This window comes from Anastrepha obliqua, chromosome 6, assembly GCF_027943255.1.
Source record: "Anastrepha obliqua isolate idAnaObli1 chromosome 6, idAnaObli1_1.0, whole genome shotgun sequence".
NCBI classification, from domain to species: domain Eukaryota; kingdom Metazoa; phylum Arthropoda; class Insecta; order Diptera; family Tephritidae; genus Anastrepha; species Anastrepha obliqua.
The window spans coordinates 44,481,859-44,493,196 of NC_072897.1; the positions used below are offsets into that span (position 1 = coordinate 44,481,859).

The following is an 11,338-nucleotide window of genomic DNA, read 5'->3' on the forward strand; positions in this document are numbered from 1 at the left end:
TTATATTATTTATTTGATAAATCTAGTATATGGAATCGTTTTAGTCGTCGTATACTTTGACTATTATCTAACAGATTTATAGCTAGGGTATTACAAAGATTTTCGAGTCGATTAATATACTTTTTGCTATATTTTTTTATCTCTTCCTTAACATAAGGAATATTGAGGTCTTTATGTATCTCCTCATTTTTCACAAACCAAGGAGCACCTGTTATTAGTCTTAGAGTTTTTGACTGGTAACGTTGGACTATTTCCACATTGGAGTGACTTACTGTTCCCCAGAGTTGTAAAGCGTAAGTCCAAATCGGTTTTAAGATTGCTTTATAGATTCTTACTTTATTTTCCAGGCTTAGCTGCGATTTTTTACTAAAAAGCCAATACATCTTTTTTGTTTTTTGGTTAAGTTGCTTCACTTTAGAGTTTATATGTGATCTCCAGGTCAACCTTCTGTCAAGATGTACACCAAGATACTTCACAGTCGTATTTGGTGGTATTTGAGTACCACAAAGATTAACAGGAGGACAGTCTCCTTTTCTAAGAGTGAAAGTTACCTGTGTAGATTTTTGGGGGTTGACTCTAATTTGTGCATCCATTTCTCTACTTCATAAAGCTCTTTCTGTACATTCAGCGACGCTCCTTCTGGGGTCAGAGATGTTGCAATTATAGCTGTATCATCAGCACACGTTGCAATGCTTACATCTGCCAACACTGGCAAATCGGCAGTGAATATTGTATACAGAACCGGACCTAGCACACTGCCTTGCGGCACACCAGCATTTATAGAGTATATATTAGATGTTACGCCTTGATTTACAACATAATACTTTCGGTTAGTTAAATATGATTTCAGTAATAAGTAGTATGGAACGGGAAGTATTTTCTTAATTTTATATATTATAAAATTCCCGGGTGCCAAACTCGATCAAATGCCTGTTGTATGTCAAGAAAAACTGTTGTATAATATTTTTTACTTTCCAGTGCCTCTGTAATATGATTGATGACCCGGTGGCATTGCTCTACTGTTCCATGACCTCTTCTAAACCCAAACTGGTTTTCCGGTATTATGTTATGCTTGTCCAGCACTGGCAGCATGCTTCTTAGAAGTATTCTTTCAAATACTTTAGAGAATATTACCAGCAAACATATCGGTCTGTATGAAGACATAATGTTTTCAGGTTTATTGGGCTTATTTATCATAATAACTTCCGCACATTTCCACTGCGTTGGGTAATGGTCAAGTCTCAGCATAGCGTTGTATATATTCGTTAATAGTTGAAGACACATCTGGGGCAGATTTTTTAAAGTTTTTCCATCTATTTTGTCATATCCTGGTGATTTTTTGTTATTGATGTTTTTAATCGCTATCTCTACTCCTGTTGTGCTAATATGGCTTATTGGGAAACTCATTTGGCATGGCACATCTAAGAAATTAAAAATTTCTTCGTCTTGTATTCCATCACCAACAGGATTAGGTTGGAACACTGTGGAAAGGTGTTGCGCAAATGCCTCCACTTTTTCTTCATTTGACCTGCACCAAACTCCATTGCTGTCTTTAATAGCGACATTTCTTCTAGTAGGACGCTTTAGATATCGCGTAGCTCTCCATAGGGTGTATTCATAATCATTTGTAAAGGGATCAAGATTTTTTAGAAAATCAACTGTTGATTCATTTCTTAATTCAGCCATTCGTTTCTTAAGATCGTTTCTTGTCTTATTGAACATTGTTTTGTCCAAAGGATTTTGACTTGTTTGCCATTTTTTCCTCAGAGCTCGCTTATGTTTGATTAGTCGTCTGATTTCTAAAGATATAAATTCGCTACTTCTTGCCCTTTCTTTTGGAGGTGGCGCAAACAAAAATCCAGCTCCGTGTATGTTGTTGGTCAACTTTTCGACAGCTAAGTCTATCTCTGTGCCAGTTTTTAGGGGCATATTTATATCAATTTTATTTTCAAGCCAGTTTTTGTACGCAGTAATATCTGTCTTCGACGTAATAACCTTGTAAGGAAAATTCCATTTTACTGACACGGAGCTCTATTGATCCGGTCTGTAACGAAGACGCGAACCGGCAGGAGGGGTTACCTGTGATGTCCCTGACACCGGTCTTGTCCATCAACAGAATAAACTGGGCAATCGAGAGTTTTTCCCCTTTCAAATCTCCAGGCATCGATGGTATCATGCCAGTAATGCTTCAGAAGACTAAGACCGTGGTGGTTCCCGTTCTTCAAAAGATCTTCTCGGCGTGTATCTCGCTGAACCACGTTCCTGCTAGCTGGAAGAAAACCAAAGTGGTCTTCATTCCTAAGGCAGGAAGGAGGGGCCACGTCCTGGCCAAGGACTTCAGACCTATAAGTCTTACCTCCTTTATTCTCAAGGTGTTTGAAAGAGTGATCCGCTGTCACATCCGAGAGCACTGTGAAACCAGACTTTCTCCAGCCCAACACGCTTACCTGAAAGGGAAATCCACCGAGTCAGCCCTACATGAGGTAGTAGGGACTGTAGAGAAATCTCTGGAGGGGAAACAATTCACTTTGGCGGCCTTTATAGACATAGAGGGCGCCTTTAATAATATTACGGCGGAGTCAATTGTCACGGCTCTAAACAGGCTAGGGGTGGAAAGACCTATCTACCGCTGGATCTCGTCCCTGCTTGGTAGTAGGGAAATTAATGCGGTGGCAGGAGGGGCAAGAATCACCAGATTCGTACATAGGGGCACACCGCAGGGCGGCGTCCTCTCGCCTCTCCTTTGGCTAGTAGCTGTAGATGAAGCCTTAACTCGCTTAAACAGGGGGGGGGGGGGGGGGGGGGTCCTGATGGTCTCAGGTCCCTTCCCATCAGTAATGGCTGAAATTCTGGAAGGAGCACTGGCTACACTCAGCAGATGGGCCGCCAGTTGCGGTCTCAGAGTCAACTCTGACAAAACAGAGTTGATGCTATTCACCAGAAAATACAAGCCTCCACCCTTTAAGCTTCCTAGACTTAACAACCAGTGTCTTACACTTTCATCGGAAGCCAAGTATCTTGGTGTAATACTTGACCCCAAGCTCCACTGGAAGCCGCACATAGAAAATCGAGTTAAGAAGGCTAATATAGCCTTCTACGCCTGTAAATCTATGTTCGGCAAAAAATGGGGCCTCAAGCCACGTGTCGTACTCTGGATGTACAACTTAGTGGTTCTGCCAATTTTGACATACGGTTGCCTAGTTTGGTGGGTAGCTCTTCAGAAGGGCTACAACTTCACTAAATTAGAGAGAGTGCAGAGAACTGCATGTGTAGGCATCACTGGTGCCTGTAGGACATGTCCCACCGCTGCGCTCAACGTTATTCTCCACTTAATTCCTGTGGATCTGCAGGTTAAGTCCATTGCTGCTCAGAGTGCTATTAGACTAAAGGAGTTTGGCCTTTGGAGACAACTCCCGGTAGGGCATAGCAGCATTTTGAAGCAGATCTCCCCTTCCTTCTCTGATATTCGCACCGACCTCTCCATCCGCAAACTGTGCTTTGAGGGTTGTGCTAGGGCTATCTTTCCGAGCAGGCAAGATTGGAAAGAGGGGAGAGTTGTTGCGGATATAGATGCCTCTGTTTTCACTGACGGATCCAAAATGGAATCTGGAGTGGGAGCGGGGGTCTACTCCAAATCAGCCAGCATTTCGGTCTCCTATAAACTGCCGGAGACAAGCAGCGTCTTTCAAGCAGAGGTCTTCGCGATCCTGCAGGCATGCAAAATGCTTCGGGATCGCTGCTGGGAGGGAGACATTAAAATTTTTTCCGATAGCCAAGCTGCAATCAAGGCACTGTCGTCGCCGAATTGCAGCTCTATTCTCGTGAACTCCTGCAAGGAGGAACTTAAACGCCTCGAACGTGCAGGAAACATTTCCCTCATCTGGGTTCCTGGGCACAGGAATATAGAGGGAAATGAAATTGCCGATGAGCTTGCCAGGAAGGGGGCGGCAGAACCAAATCCAGCTGCCCTCTTGTCAGACATCGGCATCCCCTTGGCCGTCGTTAAAGGGAAACTACACAACTTCTTTCTAAGAAAGGCGCAAGACAGATGGAGGTCTGTCTCATCGTGTGCCATTTCAAAAGCACTATGGCCTCAATATGACATAAACAGAACGCTTAAGGTGATGGGAACTCCCCGCCATTCAATTTCCAAACTCATTGCGGTGATCACTGGCCACTGGGTGATCGGCACTCACGCGGAGAAGCTTGGAATTCCGTACAACCCCCATTGCAGAAGCTGTGGGGATCCTGCAGAGAAAGAGACTGTGGAACACTTTCTCTGCAGATGTCCGGCCTTGGCGGCTAGGCGCTTGAGATTCCTCAGCGTCTCCTTTGGGGATGACTTGATGAAATTCTCCAGCCTAGATCCCTTTTCTCTCCTCCGCTACATCAACAGCACTGGATGGCTGTAGACGGGCTTATCTCCTACCTTAATCCTTTCACAGGTAGTGGTCCACTTTATGGTATCAAAACGCCATCTTACCTACCTACCTACCAACCTGGGATTTATAGAAAATCTTGGTGGTAAATACACGGCTGATAAACTTAAATCAAAGTGCAAACCCTTCACCTGGGTGCAAGCGGCTTGTATAGCGTTGCTGTCAACACTGTCCATTACCCTGTACCTAATACTGCTTTTTATTATTATTGCTGATCCTCCATGAGCTTTGTTATCTGGGTGATTTGCGCTAATCAGATCATAACCGTGAATTTTAAAAAAAGATCTGTTAGTGAAATGTGTTTCCGATATTAATATAATATCAATATTGTTCGATTTCAAAAATACTTGTATTTCATCTTTATGGTTGGAAAGACCATTGGCATTCCATATTGCAATACGTAAATCTATTTGCATAGTTGGCTAATTAAAAGAGTTATCATATTTAGAAGATTGTTGGTTAATTCGAATTGTTTGGCAAGCAAGGCCTCAATTCTTTCAAGTGGATTATCGTGCCTTGTCCCATGGTTGCCTTGAAGCGCTTGAGCGTATGTGGGCTGGCTCTCATGTTGGTTTATGTTGTTAGGCTTAGTTGGTTGAATAAAGTTTGTACTTACATGCTGTGCATTATTACGTATCGGTCTATCATTACGTGCTACCAGTTCTTGATACACTCTGCAGCCTTTGCAACTAGCAGCATGAGCTTCAAAACAATTAGCACATTTCGCGGGTAACTCTTTGCTTTTAGGGCAGTCATTAGTAGGATGATCTAGAGAGCATTTCACGCATTTGTAGCTTTTTGTACAATAGGACTTGGTGTGCCCGAATTCCTGGCATCGAAAGCAAGATGGAAAAACTCTGCCTTAAATTTGTTGTACTGGGGTCTACAGACGGAAAAACCAACGTGATCAACATAACCTCTATTGAAACACCAGACGGCCATATTTATGAAGTACCAGACGAACTGAAACCCGCTAATAGACACACGGGCATAGTGTCTTTAGACATTTATACGAAAATAAGAAATTCACTGAAAAAAAGACACCAAACACGCTCTGTATGGATCCCATTAGATGCCAAATTAAGGGAAATATATTTAGAACGAGTCAAAAAAGGAATAATAACACCATTAATTAGAGTCAAACTAATATTAAATGAACTATTACAAATATATGGAATATATGATTCAGGTTCAAATATTTCCATAATTAATTCCAAATTGATAAGAATAAAAGAAGAACATGAAAGCAAAGTAAATAAAGCTAATTTGATTACATTTAATGGTGTAAAGAAGACAAATGGTTTGACAACTATAAAAATAAAAATATTTGCTATCGAGGAAAAAGCAAATGTTTATATTGTTGATGGAGAGGATTTTAAATATAATTTTCTGATTGGATTAGATATCATAAAGCAATTTAAATTAGTTCAAGATAAAGATTTGAAAATTTCCCAGAAAAGAGATGAAACTGAAATAAAAGAAAATATAAATGAAGAGAAAATCCTAATGAATGGATATACCGATGATTTTAGTGAATTTTAATGAGCAAATAGCAGGTAAAGAATTCAAAATAAATCTGAGTAATTTAAATACTAAACAGAAGACAGAAATACATAACCTAATTGACAGTTATAGTTCAATCTTTGTAAGAGATAAATATGACATTGGCACCGTCAAAGAATATGAAGCACGTATCGATCTACTTGTGGATAGATATGGTAGCAAGAGACCTTACAGATGCTCAATTGAGGATAAAAAGGAAATAGAAGAACAGGTAGCTAAATTACTAGATAAAAATCTGATAGAAGAATCATATAGCCCTTTTGCAGCACCAGTAACTTTAGCTTTTAAGAAAGAGGATAACAAAAGGTCATGATTATGTATTGATTTTAGAGATCTCAATAAAATAGTGGTACCGCAGGCTCAACCATTCCCATTGATCAATGACTTGGTGACAAAGACAAGAGGCTCAGTATACTTTACAACATTAGACATTAATTCAGCGTTCTGGGCAATCCCGCTAAGAATTGAAGACAGAAAGAAGACTGCCTTTGTAACGCAGGATGGACATTACCAGTGGACATGTTTACCTTTTGGTTTGAAGACTGCTCCTGCAATATTCCAAAGAATACTTACTAACATCTTAAGAAAATACAAACTTACAGATTTTGCAATTAATTTTATAGACGATGTACTTGTGTATTCTAGGAATTTTTCAGAACATATAAAACATTTAACACAATTACTGGATGCTATAAGAAAAGAAGGTTGCACGTAGATGTTTCTTTTCTGAACAAAACAACGCATATTCGTACATACATGTAAAGAAATTATATTTCTTATTATATTACATTACATTACATTATATTACATTATATTACATTATATTACATTATATCACATTATGTTACATTATATTATATTGCATATTCACTCTGGCTTTTGTCTGCGATTTTTAACAAATTATTTAACCTGCAAAAAAAGACCTAAAAAGGGAAAGTTCGAATAATAAACTTTAAATGTCGTTTCTTGTTTTCGGGTAAGTTAACATTTTAAAATAGGTGAACTAGGTGATTGATGATTTGCGAATTTAGATATTAAAATAAAAAAAAAAAAATACCAGTCTAACGGTTAGACTCGTTAGAAGTGAAACCTTCCGTAAAACAAACTGAGAGAGAATAAGACGAAAGCAGCATTAGGAGCGGGATAATTATAGGTTCATTATAATATTGCTATAAAGTTCATATTTTATTTTCTTCATTTTATCATTATTCATCCTCAATGTTTTCAATTTCAACAAATGTACGAGTGGCTTATGATAGATAAAATATGATACAAATGCTTTGGTTTCGATGTTGTCAAAAAAAATACCCAAACGGACCGAAGAAACAGACTTACAAATTTCTTCCATTTTCGTCTACTTGTATTCATATAAAAATTTATGTCTCTTCCCACCAAAGCTAAATGTATTTGTATATTTCTTCTTGTATTTATTCAAGGCCGAAATCCCGGCGGTACTGCAATACCGGGCCAACCCGTGGCAGAGGTGGAGCAAGCTCCTAAAACTCTCCGCCCATTTGATCACTTTGATCTTAGCCATAAGGCCGAGAAGCGATAACCATACACAACCAACAAACTACCTTGTCATTACATTTTCTAATAAACCTTTTGAGAATTACACGCTCACAAAAATTAATGTACGAAATATTTATGTCGATTCACTTAAACACGCCGAGCTGTTTGATTTCATGTTCGTGCCTGTGTATGTGCATTTGTGCGTTCATATCGCCACAGTGCATGACTACCAGCCTTGGCTGAGCACAGTAAGAAAATGTATTCGAGCGTATATATGTATGTATGTACGTTAGTGTGTTTGTACGATTGTGCTCTGCGCTCAGCTTTGTGTCGATTTTACTGTGCGCTGCGCAGGTTAGGGTATTCTTGCAGAATTTAAAGATGATTCACACACTGTCGACCGACTGGGTACAGTTGTCACAAGTGATGATATTTATAATTTTTATATGAAAAATCAAGGCGAATCTTTTGGAGGTGGTAGCAATAACACAGCTGATTTGTTTTTTTTTTTTCTTCCGCCGTGTACATTTGGATGTCAACATAAAATTGAATTACGAAACGTTTTACTTAGCTTAGTGTATGAATTCACTTTGGAAAAAATTCAATTTTCTTCTATAATCAATTTTAATAAAAAAAAACTGTTTTCAATAAATAATCAGAAATGTCCTGCAATGCAAATTAAAAAAAAAAAAATCCATTTTCGTCTACTTGTATTCATATAAAAATTTATGTCTCTTGCCACCAAAGCTAAATGTATTAATATATTTCTTCTTGTATTTATTCAAGGCCGAAATCCCAGCGGTACTGCAATACCGCGCCAACCCGTGGCAGAGGTGGAGAGCAAGCCCCTAAAACACTCCGCCCATTTCCAAAAATTAGTTTAACATTTGTTGTCCTCCGATGGAGGATCTATCAGATGTTAAGCTGATAAAAACAGATACCACACTACCTAGTCAATAGATTTTCTAATAAACCTTTTGAGAATTACACGCTCACAAAAATTAATGTACGAAATATTTATACCGATTCACTTAAACTGACTTTCAGTATCTAAACCAAAAAACTGTTTTCAATAAATAATCAGAAATGTCCTACAATGCAAATTTCAAAAAAAAAAAAAATCCATTTTCGTCTACTTGTATTCATATAAAAATTTATGCCTCTTCCCACCAAAGCTAAATGTATTAGTATATTTCTTTTTGTATTTATTCAAGGCCGAAATCCCGGCGGTACTGCAATACCGGGCCAACCCGTGGCAGAGGTGGAGAGCAAGTCCCTAAAACACTCCGCCCATTTCCAAAAATCCGTTTAACATTTGTTGTCCTCCGATGGAGGATCTATCAGATGTTAAGCTGATAAGAACAGATACCACACTACCTAGTCAATAGATTTTCTAATAAACCTTTTGAGAATTACACGCTCACAAAAATTATTTATATCAACATATAATATTTATATCAACATATAATATAACGCTTCGTAACTAAATAACTTTTAGGCCAGCGACGACAGCATGGCGCGGTAGCCGAGCGACTAGCAATGTGAGCTTCCGATCCAAAATCCTTGGTTCGAATCACAAGAAAAAATAAAAGTTATTTTTATTTAGTTCGTCGCTACGTTTATATTAACATATAATATAACGCTTCGTAGCCAAGAGGGTCGCTTTTTCGTTTCACTTTTCCTCAAATCACTCCCAACGATTCTAAAGAAGTTTTCACTTCAAAAACTTGTTTTCAGAACAAAGCAACACGTTTTATTTGTTTAAGAACAATATTCCTCGTAAATAAGACATTATCGTCTTATAAAACGACATTTCTAGTGGAAATCAAAAATGAAGATGGAAAAACTCTGCTTTAAATTTGTTGTACTGGGGTCTACAGACGGAAAAACTAACGTGATCAACATAACCTCTATTGAAACACCAGACAGCCATATTTATGAAGTACCAGACGAACTGAAACCCGCTAATAGACACACGGGCATAGTGTCTTTAGACATTTATACGAAAATAAGAAATTCACTGAAAAAAAGACACCAAACACGCTCTGTATGGATCCCATTAGATGCCAAATTAAGGGAAATATATTTAGATCAAGGTGAACATTTACAGTTTGGAGACCAATATCTCAATGATGTTACGAATGGCACGCATCTGAACAAAACTAGCTATGATAATGTCACAGAAAACAAAAATCTGGGAAAACTTGCTGAAAGATTTGTATTGGAAAAGTTCTCTACTAAAACATCGAACGCTAAACAATGGATTAGTGACTTTGAGAGTGAATGTGGAAGATTCGACATTCAACAGGATGAAAGTAAGATTGAGATTTTGAAACATTTATTGGAGAAGCAATGCTTAGATTGGTACAGTAGTATGATTATAAAATTAACGGTGAATTCAGACTGGATACAATGGAGGAACATTTTTTGTGAATCATATGGAAACAAAGGTTGGTCCCAGGTCAAATATGAATTTACATTTAGATATCAAGCTGGGTCACTGCTTGAATATGCCACAAAGAAAGAAAGACTCTTGTTAGAGGTCAACAAAGAAATTGACACCCAAACAATGATAAATCTTATTGTTATGGGGTTACCTGATAACATAATAGATAAAATTAATAAAGAAACGTTAAAGTCAATTGCAAGCCTCTACAGTGAAATTGGAAAACATGAATATTTAGCAAAGAAAAATAATTTTATTAAGAATAAAAAACACATTACAGATTTAAAAGCCTTATCTGATAGAAGCATGCAAGTAAAACCATGCAAGATTTGTGAGAACTTGAAGAAAGGTGTTCGGTATCATCCTGAAGGAAAGTGCTGGTTTAAGCAAACGGAAGAACAAAATCCAAAGAGAAACTATAGTAAAGCCATAAATAATTCTGTGATTGATGTTGAATTAAATACCAACGAGTCAAAAAACGAATAATAACACCATTAATTAGAGTCAAACTAATATTAAATGAACTATTACAAATATATGGAATATATGATTCAGGTTCAAATATTTCCATAATTAATTCCAAATTGATAAGAATAAAAGAAGAACATGAAAGCAAAGTAAATAAAGCTAATTTGATTACATTTAATGGTGTAAAGAAGACAAATGGTTTGACAACTATAAAAATAAAAATATTTGCTATCGAGGAAAAAGCAAATGTTTATATTGTTGATGGAGAGGATTTTAAATATAATTTTCTGATTGGATTAGATATCATAAAGCAATTTAAATTAGTTCAAGATAAAGATTTGAAAATTTTCCAGAAAAGAGATGAAACTGAGATAAAAGAAAATATAAATGAAGAGAAAATCCTAATGAATGGATATACCGATGATTTTAGTGAATTTTAATGAGCAAATAGCAGGTAAAGAATTCAAAATAAATCTGAGTAATTTAAATACTAAACAGAAGACAGAAATACATAACCTAATTGACAGTTATAGTTCAATCTTTGTAAGAGATAAATATGACATTGGCACCGTCAAAGAATATGAAGCACGTATCGACCTACTTGTGGATAGATATGGTAGCAAGAGACCTTACAGATGCTCAATTGAGGATAAAAAGGAAATAGAAGAACAGGTAGCTAAATTACTAGATAAAAATCTCATAGAAGAATCATATAGCCCTTTTGCAGCACCAGTGACTTTAGCTTTTAAGAAAGAGGATAACAAAAGGTCATGATTATGTATTGATTTTAGAGATCTCAATAAAATAGTGGTACCGCAGGCTCAACCATTCCCATTGATCAATGAATTGGTGACAAAGACAACAGGCTCAGTATACTTTACAACATTAGACATTAATTCAGCGTTCTGGG

The 11,338-nt window shown here is 37.3% G+C and overlaps 2 non-coding genes and 1 pseudogene across 2 annotated transcripts; all 3 read right to left on the reverse strand.

The window, feature by feature from the left end:
* Positions 1–7,429: 7,429 nt before the first annotated feature.
* LOC129251024 (U2 spliceosomal RNA) lies at positions 7,430–7,555 on the reverse strand (annotated as a pseudogene).
* A 736-nt stretch (positions 7,556–8,291) lies between these two features.
* Positions 8,292–8,487, reverse strand: LOC129250898 (U2 spliceosomal RNA). Its single transcript, XR_008582838.1, has one exon. It is a non-coding gene; the product is annotated as a U2 spliceosomal RNA (small nuclear RNA).
* A 232-nt stretch (positions 8,488–8,719) lies between these two features.
* LOC129251121 (U2 spliceosomal RNA) lies at positions 8,720–8,915 on the reverse strand. The gene has a single exon (XR_008582925.1). It is a non-coding gene; the product is annotated as a U2 spliceosomal RNA (small nuclear RNA).
* Positions 8,916–11,338: the final 2,423 nt, after the last annotated feature.